This window comes from Biomphalaria glabrata, chromosome 3, assembly GCF_947242115.1.
Source record: "Biomphalaria glabrata chromosome 3, xgBioGlab47.1, whole genome shotgun sequence".
Taxonomy (NCBI): Eukaryota; Metazoa; Mollusca; class Gastropoda; family Planorbidae; genus Biomphalaria; species Biomphalaria glabrata.
This window is the reverse complement of record NC_074713.1, coordinates 7,147,984-7,163,902: the sequence shown is the minus strand read 5'-3', so window position 1 is coordinate 7,163,902 and position 15,919 is coordinate 7,147,984.

Sequence of the window (15,919 nt, the reverse complement as noted above, 5' to 3'; positions counted from 1 at the left end):
TGTAAAAACTCATTCTTATAATCATAGACACCTGAAGCAAAGCATGAAGCCAGGTGCCTGGAATAGATCACACGTGACTGGATACTTTCACACGATGCAAGAGTTTACCTGTCTTGCCATTAAATTACAGTGAAGAGCCAACCAGTCAGTTTGGGTTTAAATCTAAACGAGTACACTTATAGATAGTTGGGGAGGGAGGCACGACGGCGCTACGTGCCACTGGCTTTGAAGTAAAAATTAATATCTAGTATATAGACAAAATATATGAATATCTAGAATATAGACAAATATAATATTTAATTTTCCTTAATCAATATCAAACTGAATTAATTAATTACCACTACTGGCTAATTTCTTTTTTATCGATTCCTATTTTGCTATCAGCAATGAATATCGGCAAAGCTTCAGCTTGATACGAGAATGGGAAATGGGAGAAATAACGTTACAAACATTGTACCAGACAGACAAACAAACAGAGTGATATAAGCGTTGTAAAAAAGGCAGTTTGGTTTCGGGGCTGTGGTGAAATGCCGCAAGCGCAATTCTTTGATCTGAGTTTGGATCACATTTGATCACCGCTCCGTAATGTGAATGTTTCATTTATCACATTCATATTCTACAACGAACTAATTATCTTTATAATTAATTAGTTGTCGCTTGACAGCCTTAAAGAAATTGGTCTAGAAATATAAAATCATTATGACAAAGTCAGTCAGTGAGCTAGTCGGTCCATTGGGTCATACAAAACATTGGTTAAGTTGGATTGTATTCCTTGGCACTAATGCGACTATATAGGAAATTAATAGGGCATTAATAGGAAATTATAATAGGAAATGAATAGGAAATGAATTGAAAATTATAATAGGGAATTAATATGAAATTATAATAGGGAATTAATGGGAAAGTAAAAAACGAAATTAATAGGAAATTATAATAGGAAATTAATATGAAATTAATAAGAATTAATAGGAAATTAATAAGTCTATTAGTTATACAACTTGTAGATATTTGCTATTCTTTAATTATGTATTTGTCTTAAACACGAATCTTGTGTGCCAGATATTTTAGTTGCTTTCAGATTGAATGAAGGCCAGTTGATCTATATAATCTAATTACCTATTGATTTTTATATTTTTTTTAAATTTATCATGTTTTTATGTTTCCACTATTTCTATGGTGTCTCTATTCATTTATTTGTTTAAACATGCATAAATGACTTAATTCTAGACAATGGGACTATTACAAAGTTATAAAATATTAATTAATTTATAGCCGGACTTAAAATTCGTGATCTCGCAACATAAACCAGAAATAGGATATCTTGCTACATCAAGGTAATTGAATGATCTCTAGGTCAGTATGCTAATTATTTCCGCCAGGTGTCGCTTTCGTCTGTTCTATTTATTAAGGTTTTTGATCTCCATGTTGTGTAGTGTGTGTGTGTTTGTGTGTGTGCGTTTGTTAGTTCTGCAGCATGTGTAGATTCTCATTTGTTTCCTTCAAATTAACAAAGGAAAATCCTGGAACCCAAAATAGCTTCAAGTTATAACAAGTCTAATGTCAGAACGAGTCCGTATAAGAATTTTGAAGTCACAATAGATATAAGTGTATATTTTCTATAATTATATTTTTCTAACCGGCTACTTTGGATTTAGACCTTTAGGGTATCTGGTGGGTTGTGGTAGGTAAGCCAGAAGTGTAGATGTCAATGTAGATCATAGTAATATTTTTTTTTTAGTATTTTATAAATAAATTAATATTCATTCTCTGGCAATGCCAGGATCTGGCTTTATGGCAGGTCTACAGCAGTACCGCCCTCTGACAGGCAACGAGAAACTCCTTATGAATATTTAATACCTCGAAGGTCCTCAGTTGTCACTGTCCCCACCACTGATAATTACTGATATAACAACATGTTATAATGTTGTTTAGTTAACTTTGTTTAATCTCCACGCTTAGGTTTTGTTTGCTTGTTGTTGTTTTTTTATTTCAGTTTTGCTTATGTTATGACGTAGTGGTACTGCGATGTCAATGATGGTTGCGGATATTTCCGTTTTGTCAACAATAAAAAGTAAATCTGGGGATTAAAATCCACCAGCTTGGGATTCAAAATTGGTCTGTGCCAGTATAGCAGGTAACTGGTTAGCTTGTAGTCCCTACAATAGGGAAATTGAGAAATTGTGTGGTGATGGGGCAGGCCTGCAGCAGTACCACATTCTGACAGGCAACGAGAATCTTCTTAGGGATGTTAAGGGACCTTGAAGGTATCTGTGAGATCAGTTGTTATTGTCCCCTCAGTTGATATAATAACAGTGTACATTGTTATTTTAGACAACTTCCAATACTATCTACTCTTCAAGCTTAGGTTCCCATATTTTCTTATATACTATACTATACTTACTAATTACTATACTATGGTATAGCAGTACTGTGATGTCAAAGATATTTAAGAATCGCAGTGCAGGGTTGCGCTTTTGCTTAATGCGACGTCATTATGAATTTCTCTCTGTCTCTGTATGTGTGTGTGTGTGTGCAAGAGAGAGGGAGCTCGGGGGAGGGGGATATGGAAAATTAATGTTTCCGAGGGCTGTAGCAACAAATTCAGGCTGGGTGAAGCGGTCACGCCATGGTCATCCTTTACCAACGAAATGAATAAATCAGCCGTTTGAAACGGTATTTATAAAACAGGGTATTTCCGGGACAACAAAGGGGCAGTAAGTTTAGGAATATTGTCATGAGCAGCGAAATGAGTTCTCGCCCTTGTTCGCTGCTATAGTAATGACTGCAATAAATTGTCCTGCTTCTTTGTTGACCTTCCCCTCCTCGACCCCCCTCCTCTGTTCTTTTTCCTACCTCTGGCCGACACAGTGTGGTCCAGTGTTTGAATGAATAAGCTTCAGTTCAGATCCCCTTCCTCAACCCCCCCCCCTTTCCCCCAGCCACCAACCTTCCATCAACTTTAATTCCCCCCTCACCCACCCAGCCTTAATGGCGGACACACAAAAAAAAATGACTCACGCCCGGTGGTCTATGAAAACAGTGTGTGTGTGTGTGTGTATGGGTATCTATATTGTGCGTGTGATGTGTGTGTGTGTGTGTAACTGTGTGTGCAAACAGCCGACCAACAAAAAACTGCCACATTACCGCACGGAGACCTGTAACAGATCTGTACGTTGGAGGCACTCAATACGACCTTCGACCTCCCTTGTAACGTGTGTGTGGACATACCTCGGCAGTCAAAAGAATGATATCACTGTCTTTCGACACACACTCATACACACACTCATACACACCTATTCCCCAACGCACACACACACTCTCTGTCTCAACACACGCACACTCTGTCTCATCGCACATAGCAAGGCAGAACCCGTAGCTGCATTAAACAAATCATCATTCATTTTTTGTGCGATCAGTTAAATTTGCATATTTCAAATACATGCTGGCGCGCACGAGCAAGAGCTGTGAGTAAACCATTTGAGGGATGCAGAAAGAAATCTTGGTGAATGCTGAGATTTTAAGGGCACCCCAACGTACACCTATGTGTGGTGTGTAACAATATGAATAAGAATAAACACTTTAAAAAATATATGACAAGGCGGCTACATTGCACTTCATTTACCAATCGTAAACAAACATTTAGCCACGTGATTCCCTATATCTTCTATACAACTGACGACCTAATTCAAATCAACAATGGTTATTACGTGACATTTTTGTCCGTTGTTTTATCGATGGATGTCACGTGACCGTTCGTTTTGATGAATGAGGTCCAGTCCCTGAGAATTACTGTTAGTTCATATTTTAAATAATAATAATATTGCTATTTATATACCGTTTGGCGAGGGGGAGGGTGGCTTGGTATTAAACTAGTAGTGCGCTTGGCTTCCGAATCGGGTTGTCTGAGTTCAAAACCCGGTGAAGATTGTGATTTGATTTGAGAGGTTTAGGGTCCACCCAACTCTAAAGGATATTTGACTTACGTTGAGAAAGTAAAGGCGTTTGGTCGTTGTGCTAGATACATTACAGTTCATTACAACCTAGTTAGCCGTAGGGTCATAGAAACAGATCGTTACATCCTCTGCCCTAAAGATTACAAGATCTGAACCTTTACACACACGCATGGAAGGATAGGATAGGGCACCCGCGCCTGGCCGAAATCCTCCATAAGCCATCGCGACTGACTGTGTCGAAAGCCTTGGCCTTGGTGAGGTCCACAAAGGCAGCGTATATATACAGGTTAACAAATTGGGATCAATGCACTCTAAGAACGAATAGTGACGAAAAGGCTGTTTTACGTATTTATTAAAACAAATAGTCTGTTTGTGCTTCATGGGAGCAATCTCTAAATCTCCGGTCCATGCACTGAAAAAGCTCTCAAGCCGTAAGGTAGGATAAAAACTAGTTCGGCCCTTTTTTTTAAGCTCATAACTCTTCTTTCGTTAGTTCGCTGTCCAGACCAGACTCTTAGAATAACTTCGATTGAATAAAGCACACAAGAGATTCTCCCATGATTCTCCTAATGTCATTGTACAGCGGTTCACATATTAAAACACTGCAATGAATACTGATTGGGTTTATTGGGAACGTTCAAAAGAGTGAAATGATAAAGAAGAAGAACTTTGAATACAATACACAAAAAATCAGCTTTGTATAAAAAATAAGTGGTAGGAATCTAGTCTAAGGTTAGACATTTTTAGGTTGGAAATTTACTCTGTTCAGGCAATGCTTTAATGTAATTTTTCATCGATTTTTGGGCACACATTTCTGAGTTTAACATTTTATTTTACGTATCTCAGTCTCTCAGAGAGACTATTTGATCACAGTTGATCTTTATAGTGTCCAAAAGAGCATCTCAGAGAGACTATGTGTTCACAGTTGAGCTTTATAAGAGTGTCCAAAAGAGGCGAACCTTGGTATTAGACCAAAGGCAAGGGTTTTATCTAACAATCAGGAATTAGCGATTGGCTCTTCATTAAATCCTTCTTCCGGAGGTGCCACATTAAATAGATTATCATGTTTTCACAGCCTTTTATTGTAATGACACAACTTTTCTCCTTGAGCCAGGACTAGTTCGGCCTTCCGGGCGAGGCCGAAGGTCAAACTCCACTAAAAAAAAATCTTCTGCTTTCCTAAGTTGTATCGCTACTAACACTAAAAGGCCGTCACAAAGTCACGTTTTTTGTCAGCATAATATTACAAACTCATTATGTATAGGAAATGTCAATTAAAAGAAAAAAAAATGGACCTTAATCTCCTTTATGTTTTTGTGTGTCCCGTCACGTTCATTAAGCAAAGACGCGTCGTCCGTATTGTACCTCTTTATTTAGAATGTGAGAACCGTGAACTGAACAGAAGTGATTCTTAGAGTTCGCTTCTTCACACCTAATTAATTGTAATGATTAGAACACCTGGCCCGCGTCCAGCTGAGCGTGACTACTGAATGATAGAAGCAAATTCGTTCAAGACCCGCCTTTATAAAGGCTCAGTCTATGCCACTGCACGTCATGTGAACATTAGCCAGTTTGTTTCTACAAGGGACATGCGCCTAGCTTTATACAGTGGCGTAGCAACCATGGGGCATAGGGGTTCATTGCGATCCGACCCAAGACTAATAGGGGCCAATACAAATCGTTCATTACTTAAAAAGGCTAGGTCCTGTGTGGCATGGCATACTTACTGATAACTAATACTTTAAAAGACAAGGTCCTGTGTGGCATGGCATACTTACTGATAACTAATACTTTAAAAGGCTAGGTCCTGTGTGGCATGGCATACTTACTGATAACTAATACTTTAAAAGGCTAGGTCCTGTGTGGCATGGCATACTTACTGATAACTAATACTTTAAAAGACAAGGTCCTGTGTGGCATGGCATACTTACTGATAACTAATACTTTAAAAGGCTAGGTCCTGTGTGGCATGGCATACTTACTGATAACTAATACTTTAAAAGACAAGGTCCTGTGTGGCATGGCATACTTACTGATAACTAATACTTTAAAAGGCTAGGTCCTGTGTGGCATGGCATACTTACTGATAACTAATACTTTAAAAGACAAGGTCCTGTGTGGCATGGCATACTTACTGATAACTAATACTTTAAAAGGCTAGGTCCTGTGTGGCATGGCATACTTACTGATAACTAATACTTTAAAAGACAAGGTCCTGTGTGGCATGGCATACTTACTGATAACTAATACTTTAAAAGACAAGGTCCTGTGTGGCATGGCATACTTACTGATAACTAATACTTTAAAAGGCTAGGTCCTGTGTGGCATGGCATACTTACTGATAACTAATACTTTAAAAGACAAGGTCCTGTGTGGCATGGCATACTTACTGATAACTAATACTTTAAAAGGCTAGGTCCTGTGTGGCATGGCATACTTACTGATAACTAATACTTTAAAAGACAAGGTCCTGTGTGGCATGGCATACTTACTGATAACTAATACTTTAAAAGACAAGGTCCTGTGTGGCATGACATACTTACGTATAACTAATACTTTAAAAGACAAATTCCTGTGTGTCACGAGTCAGGACACACTTATAACTAGTACCTTAAATACCAGGTCCTGTGTGTCAGGACGCACTTACTTATAACAAGTTATCAAATGTTTCCAAGCAAAAATTTAAAAAATATAAATATAAAAATAAAATCACTACATACGTGGACAAAGAACAAATAAATACAATATACTACATAATCATCAAAGAAGTATTCGCTGTTCGCTCAGTAAAATGTTTGTAAAAAATGAACTAACTAGAAACTGCGCGGACGACCATGTCATAGATGTTTATTGAGTTGGCACTCTAGAGCCATCAACTCCTGAGCCAGCCTTAGAACAGTCGAGAAATGGTTATCATCTTATTCGTCTACAATAACAGCGCTCTCACAGTGCGCGAAATTAGAATCTAGAATATGCAACAGGACCAAAGATCGGATTAAACTATGTAACATAATCAGAGATTGACTTAAAACATGTAACAGAAACATAGACTGGCTTAAACTATGCAACAGAACCAAAGATTGGCTCAAACTATGCAACAGAACCAAAGATTGTCTTAAACTATGCAACATAATCAGAGATTGGTTTAAAACATGCAACAGAAACATAGACTGGCCTAAAACATGCAACAAGACCAGATATTGGCTTAAAACATGCAACAAGATCAGATATTGGCTTAAAACATGCAACAGAAACATAGACGGGCTTAAAACATGCAACAAGACCAGATATTGGCTTAAAACATGCAACAAGACCAGATATTGGCTTAAAACATGCAACAAGACCAGATATTGGCTTAAAACATGTAACAGAAACATAGACGGGCTTAAAACATGCAACAAGACCAGATATTGGCTTAAAACATGCAACAAGACCAGATATTGGCTTAAAACATGCAACAAGACCAGATATTGGCTTAAAACATGCAACAAGACCAGATATTGGCTTAAAACATGCAACAAGACCAGATATTGGCTTAAAACATGCAACAGAAACATAGACTGGCTTAAAACATGCAACAGAAACATAGACTGGCTTAAAACATGCAACAAGACCAGATATTGGCTTAAAACATGCAACAAGACCAGATATTGGCTTAAAACATGCAACAAGACCAGATATTGGCTTAAAACATGCAACAAGACCAGATATTGGCTTAAAACATGCAACAAGACCAGATATTGGCTTAAAACATGCAACAGAAACATAGACTGGCTTAAAACATGCAACAAGACCAGATATTGGCTTAAAACATGCAACAAGACCAGATATTGGCTTAAAACATGCAACAAGATCAGATATTGGCTTAAAACATGTAACAGAAACATAGACTGGCTTAAAACATGCAACAAGACCAGATATTGGCTTAAAACATTCATCATAACCAGAGAGTGGCTTTAAACATGTAACAGAACCAGATATTGGCTTGATTCCAGACGTGAATGTCGTGCTGTGATGTCATAGAAGAATGAGTTCCAAATAAACACTTTCATCATGGACACGGTAATGTTACCAGGTGTCACATAGCATCACATACCACCCCATCTCGCTAGGTGTGAAAGAACACGCACTGATTGCCGGCTTAGATCTCTCAGGTGTTTTGGAGGTGGGTTATGTCTGGTATGGTATCAAAAGAGTAAACACGTTTCTCTATTAATTGATTTCAAAAGACAATTGGACTCGGTGTCACGCCACCTTTTTAAAAGCTTATATAAACTCACTCTGTCTGTCTGTCTGTCTGTCTATCTGGTAAAAAGTTGGTAGACGTTATTTCTCTCAAACTCAATCTCGGATCAAGCAGCAATTTAGAACAATTATCTTTTTTACTCGACAAAATAAGAATCAATTTAAAAAATTAACCGATTGGTTGGTTCATTAAGAGTTTAGTCTTTCTCTTTCACTGACAGGCCCGCCCATTCCTTGATGTTGTCCTCCCATCTTTTTGCCTGCCTCTCTTTTTTTTTCCTGGTACTGTTCCCTATAGAAAACTCTTTGGAAAACCTGACAATCACGTGAAATAGACTTAAAAGTCTAAGCTTGCATTGTTGTTGTTTTTTTTACCATGGTGACTGAGGAACCAAATTGCCATTCTGTTTCGGATTTCCTCATTTGTGATGCTGGACCTCATCATCTTCCTGAAATCCAGAATCTAGGTCTTTACCTGGACCCTTAAGTTTCGAGTCCCAGGCACTCGTCTACCCAATCCTTCTTTAATGAATGAATCGAATATTTTTGTCGAAAGCTTTGGCTGTAAGAGTAAGTACCTAGAAGGTGCTAGATCCAGATTTAGATCGACGAGTGTCTTTCTCCTTTGTACAGAAGAATGGTTTCTATGCACTCTGTCCTCTTATCAGATCTAGAGTCGCTGAATGATGCAGGTAATGCAGGTAAGAATGTCAGCTTGCATTTATCACATCTGCACCAACCTGTCCAGCTATATAATTAGCTGCTCTTTGATATTCTCCTTAAAGACGATTAGCAGACGATGTTGGAATCCAAAAGAAATACAGAGTATGTTTTTTTTTTTTTGCTAGTTATGTAACATGGGAGTATCTTGAACAGGGTCGTAGCCAGATGTTAAATAATTTACACACTTAAGGTGTGAATCTATTCCCTGATGGCATCAAGAACAGTCCTAGCTCTGTTGTATCTACCCTGCACGCTTTAAAAAAAATCGTTTAACCTTTAACTCCACCCCACCCCACCCCCGCCACCAGGGGGCCCTTCTACCCCCCCCCTCAATAAAAAAGCATCATTTGTAAGTCCGTGTCGGATGAACAATGGGCCTGCTGAACCAGGCTGCCTCTGCACATGCGCGAAATGCTGCCGAGGTGCTATCTATGTCTGTAACGGTAATTATATTTACTCTACTCTGTCCCTAAGGGGGACACGACACACACACACGCACACACTGAGAGTAGGGAGAGGGGAGCTGAGAGGTAGCTACAAAATCTAACGATGACTAAACAAAGCCAGGTATAGCGTGGTCTAAGAATGAATCAATTTTATAATTAATTTTATGACTCCATGTGTACTGATGTTTTCATTGGTAAACACTGTCAGTTGCTATATTTAGAAACATGACCCCGGGAGGTGGAACTCACGTGCAATGAGGGGTCAAAAGTCTGAGAGAAAACATTTTTTTTTCTATTAAACATTACTTTTGAATAAATGCTTGAAAATGTATATATATATTGGTACAAAGTTATCCCAGTGGTAAGGAACCTGGCTCCTAAATTCAAGTGGAGGTTTCAATTTACTATTCAGACGAGTGAGTTTGTTCCCTTTAACTTTACACCTACCTCTTATATTTCTAATAAAAAAATTCTTATCTTTGGTTGTTGAGTTGGCCACATCGGTTGGGTGAAACATACTGGTCTAAATCTATAACAAATGTAATTGCATGACTGATTCAAACTAATTAATACAATTACACTTCGTCATGGTCTCAAGTGGACATTTTTTAACTTAATTTTTTTTAAATTTATTTTCTAACTGACTTTGTTTACTGGACTGAATGTTCAGTCTACCGTTACAGAAGTGTCTTTAACATACTAAATGTCATGTCAATGAGTTCTATTGGTAGCTAGACATTGGAAACAATGTTAAAACTCAAAAAATAAACTTTCGATGATTAGATTTTCTCTTAAGTCTCATTGACTGTTAACCTTGTACCTGCACTCAACGTATTCAAATGCACCCTTCCCTATCCCCTGTACAAAATATTAGTTTTTTTGGTTTGTTTGTTTGTTTGTTTGTTTGTTTTGTTTTTTTTTGGTTAGTGATAATGATGTTTTAAAAAGTCATTCGTTTTGATTACACCCTTTGACATGATGTATGAATTTGACAAGAATAAATATAATATCTATCGAACCCAATTCACTGGTGAGTGTGTAACACATCCGGTACCGGAAGCTAAATAGCTAAATAGTGTGAACAAAAAAATGTCAACTCACTTACCTATACAGTAATGAACAAAAAAAAGTCATCTCACTAACATATATAGTAAAGAAAAAAAAACGTAATGTCAACTCACTAACCTATAAAGTAATAAACAAAACAATGTCATCTGTGATGTTGCTTGTTCAGACTGTCTTGAGGTCAACTATGGATGACTGTTGAATATCAACCAATTACTCTGCAAGCGTTTGTGTATAATTGTTCGGGTGTATTCCGTGTAGTTGATCAACAAGCCAGACAAACAAAGAAACATTGGTTTTAACTAGTGAAGAGATGTAGTCAACACTGATGAACAACTTCACATAGATTTATTCTAATAAAAGGCCACAGTAGAAGTCTCTGTCACTAAACACGTCGTTACCCTGGAGTGTTCTATCGCTAACTGATTTTCCGGTCTCTAACCCAACATATCCCAAACGTCACTAGTCCCGTTCAATATGCGTCTTCTTTGGTGCGTCGCTAAATAACTAAACTATATAAATAAGGTGTCTAACACATCTCACTTATCCACTGTTTCCCAAATTGTTCCGCGGAACCATAGTGTTCCGCAAGGCCTGAATAGGCGTCCCTGGAATAATTAATAATAATTAGTAGGCCAGCACGTGAATTAATCTTTCTAAAAAATAAACAAAGTGTTCCGCTAAATACTCAGAATGTTCAAGTGTCCGTTAAAGAACAAGTTTTTGAAAACACTGCACTTATCTATAAAGTAATGACAAAAAAGTTGTCTCACTAACCTATAATGTAATGAACAAAATAACATGTTAACTCACTAACCTTTAAAGTAATAAACAGAATAACGTAAACTCACTAACCTATAAAGTAATAAGCAAAATAACAAGCCAACTCACTAACCTATAAAGTAATAAACAAAACAATATGTCAACCTTTTAACTACTGTAGAGTACAGACGTTCAGGTGGTTGTTCGCTGGTTGACAAATGGGAGTAGTGACACTAAATGTTCTTGTCATTAGTTAAAACGTCAATACAAATAAGGTTAAGTCCCTTGACCAGACGAGAAACTGACAGACGGTCTAACATTTTGATAGAACTACTGACAGAGAAAGGGAAGAGTACTTTGTAGTCATTAGATTACGAGATTACGGTCGTTACATTTTGTTTTTAAAGTTTGGCCCCAGAACATGGTAGTTGGCAGCACAAATAAATGACTTTTTAGTACGTTTTTATTTTTACCACTCTGTTCTGCTCTCTCTCTCTCTCTCTCTTTCTTCTCTCTCTCTCTCTCTCTCTCTCTCTCTCTCTCTATATATATATATATATATATATATATATATATATATATCTTCTCTCTCTATCTTTAATCCATTTTCTTCTTTCTTTCTTTTACTTGTCTTTCTCTATCTCTCATTGTCTCTCTTTCTTTTCCCCTCTCACTTTTAGATATGTTTATCTCTCTCTCTTTTTCCTGACTCTCTTTCTCTCTCTTTCTTCCGTTTCTCAGTGACAGTCTGTTTAGCTTTAGGTTTCTATTCCCCTCTCTAATTTTCTCTGTATCAATCTGATCTTCTCACAGCTTCTGATTGTAGTCTGAATTCAAGCAATCATTGCCATCTCAGTAGCAGACAAAGAACAATGAAGTATTGTCTGTTGTCTGGCATTCTTTAATACTTTATTTGTTGTTGCTTTTTTTTAGATCAGAATAAAACGAGGAACAATGTAATTCTGTATCTTGACAACTTCCGGTGTTCATCTTTAGAAAGGTTTAACTGCAGGTCAAAATTTAAAAAGAAATATTATTGTAGTGGATGAGGTTATTCCGGGGTTAATTGCTTGGCTTCCGAACCTGTGGTCCTGGGATCGAATCTTGGTGCAGCCTGGGATTTTGCACTTCGGGATTTTTAGGGCGCTCCTGAGTCCACCCAACTGACTTTAGTTGAGGAAAACAAAGGCTGTTGGTTGTTATACTGGCCACACGACACCCTGCTCGTTAACCTTGGCCAAAGAAACAGATGACTTTAGCATCATCTGCCCGATGGACCGCATGGTCTGAAAGGGAAACTTACTTTTTTTTATGACGTTATTCCAAAATATTCCAATTGAAACGTGACTTCACTTCTTGCACCACAGTTTTGTCACTCTTCTTGGAGTTCGGTGTTTTTACAGCAGTGCTACAATGTGGCTGAGTGGTAAAACTCTTGGCTTCAGAACCATGGGATCTCGGGTTCAAATCTTGGTGAAGACTTGGGTTTTGAATTTCGGGATTTTTCAGCAAGCCCCAGAGTCCACCCAACTCTAAATGGTGCCTGGCGTTAGTTGTGTAAGTCAAGGCGGCTGGTCGTTGTGCTGCTTCCTGCAGTGTGATTAGGCTACTATGACTTCTTGTATGGTCAACTTCGAGTTTAAATGTTAATCACCCCTAGACTAAACTGCAAATGTTCCATTAATCTCGTTCTGATCAGACCATAGCGTCGTCTTGCTTCAAGAGAGATTAATCGCGGTGGCTGAGCGGTAAAGCGTTTGGCTTCTGTACCGAGGTCCCGGGTTCGAATCCTGGTGAAGGCTGGGATTTTTAATTCCGGGATCTTGGGCGCCTCTGAGCCCACCCAGCTCTAATGGGTACCTGACACTAGTTGGGGAAAATTAAAGACGGTTGGTCGTTGTGCTGGCCACGTGACACCCTAGTAAAACCGTGGTCCACTGAAACAGATGAACTTAACATCATCTTCACGATAGATCGCAAGATCTGAAAAGGGAAAATCTCAAGGGATAAGACATTAAGTAGCCACTGAATTGTGTCCTTCCTTTCACTGATACCATTAACCAAAAGGCAAAACTGGGCGGGACAGCCTCTTTTTTATCCCCATCCCTCTGTTCCTATAAAGTTGAACACATCAAAGGTGAAAGTCTTGTAAGCCCCTATATTGAAAAGACAAAGACCTGGGTAGCTGGACTTCATTTATTGCCAAGTATCGTTTAGCTAAGCGGCCACACTGGGAGGCACTGGCGTGGTTTGTTTCTATCAGGGATGGTTCACTTCTAAGACCAGGGATAAGAGATTGAAGTGGCTGTGTACAGACATGTACATGCGTACAAACAACCATGGCCCGATGTGTACACGATGTTTGGATGTCCAACTGGATTTGGCTCCGTCTCAAGTATGTTTTGATCCGAGAATCATGAGTGATTCGAGCATGTTCAAGTCCTATCTCAAGTAGCTGAGAGTGTCTGAATCGTGATTCGAGCCGGTTGGTTCTTGTCAGCTGGAGCCACTTAGGGCTGTTTGCCGATATAACACTCGTAATCTTTTCCCTCCCCCCCCTCTCTCTCTCTTCCTCTCTTTTATCAGTCACTTTCACCCTCCCTCCCTCGCCCCTCCCCTCTCTCTTTATCTCCTATCATTGTACACACATGCTGAAACAAAGTCTTGAGCCCCCTGGATGACAGAAGTGAGCATCGTCGTATTACGAAGGACGAACTGTATAATTGAATCTCTTTTATCTCTTTTTTTTACTCTTCATCTAATAATCTCTCTTTCTCTCTCTTCTGTCCATCACCCTCAACCTCCCTCTTGCTCACTACTCACTACTTTTCTCATCTCTCCTTACTTCTCTATCTCTTCCTTCTCTCTCTCCCTTTCTCTCTCTCTTTCCCTTTTTAAATCCTTTTTCTTTCTCTTCTAAAGTGAAGACTATTGCATCCTAGACGAAACCTTCCACAGAACGGCTGTGGATGGCGGTGTTCGAACCCGTGGCCATCGGCACGACAGCCCGGAGCGAATACCACACGACCAAACAGCCATCTTTTACAGCCAATGTCTTTACAAAGCATCATTGTGTCTCGAGATTTAACATAATGTCAATCGACATTTTCTACAGCGTTGTGACATCGCATGTCAAGTAGCGTGCAGTGCAGTAAATAGGCTACTCGGTTAGGTTCGCCTTTAATGTTCCAGTCCAAGTTGACATCCCTCCCAGACCAGTTCGGTAACCCAATACCTGTCATCATTCTCTATGTATTTCTACGTCCACGAAGATGCGTTACAGGGAGGTTGTCTGGGCTAGTGCATTGCCTAAAGGGCGGTGGTGGCGGCGGTACGGGATAGGGTATGCCCGAGGGCGGTGGTGGCGGTGGTACGGGATAGGGTATGCCCGAGGGCGGTATCGTGATAAGATATTGGGTGTTCCTATCATTGCTTGCCACACGGAAACGGGGCCAAGGAAAGAAAATGGCGCTTGTATCATCCTCTAATTATTGGCTAAAGCTACCCCCTCCCTCCAAAACAAAAACCTCTTCCGTATCTCAAGGTGTCTATCATTATAGTTGAGACGAACACACATTTCAGACATATTCTATGAACCAACAAGGCACACGAACACACATTTCAGACATATTCTATAAACCAACAAGGCAGACGAACACACATTTCAGACATATTCTATAAACTAACAAGGCAGACGAACACACATTTCAGACATACTCTATAAACCAACAAGGCAGACGAACACACATTTCAGACATACTCTATAAACTAACAAGGCAGACGAACACACATTTCAGACATACTCTATAAACCAACAAGGCAGACGAACACACATTTCAGACATACTCTATAAACCAACAAGGCAGACGAACACACATTTCAGACATACTCTATAAACCAACAAGGCAGACGAACACACATTTCAGACATATTCTATAAACCAACAAGGCAGACGAACACACATTTCAGACATACTCTATAAACCAACAAGGCAGACGAACACACATTTCAGAAATATTCTATAAACCAACATGGCAGACGAACACACATTTCAGACATACTCTATAAACCAACAAGGCAGACGAACACACATTTCAGACATACTCTATAAACCAACAAGGCAGACGAACACACATTTCAGACATACTCTATAAACCAACAAGGCAGACGAACACACATTTCAGACATACTCTATAAACCAACAAGGCAGACGAACACACATTTCAGAAATACTCTATAAACCAACAAGGCACACGAACATACAAAGATGGCTGCCTGGTATGTGCTCTGAAATATCGTATCGTCGTCTCCAAAGTCCTGGGTTTCGAACCCATTCCTGCTGTCATACGTCGCCGTCCTGTGGGCCAGGCTGCAATAACCTTCAAATCTGAAAGAACATCCGTAACAAAAACACAAACAATTTTAAACGTTTGAGAAACACTGGTTTAAAACCTCGCCCCACCCAGCTAATTATTATGCAGCTAACTGTAACCGCACAGGAAATGACGTCAATTAACAGTCAAGAGAGACAGTCATAATCCTTTGTTCTTTCAATTTCAAAAAAATTTCATACAAATATTTTTTTTCCATTCCTCACGAGCCTTAGAGCCCTCGCGATGAAATTAATGGCTTCGGCCAAAAGGGAGATTGTCAGTCAGTCGCTCGTGGGGTTTTAAATTCTGAATCAAGTATCGAGGTTTTTAGAACTATACCCGAATACATCCC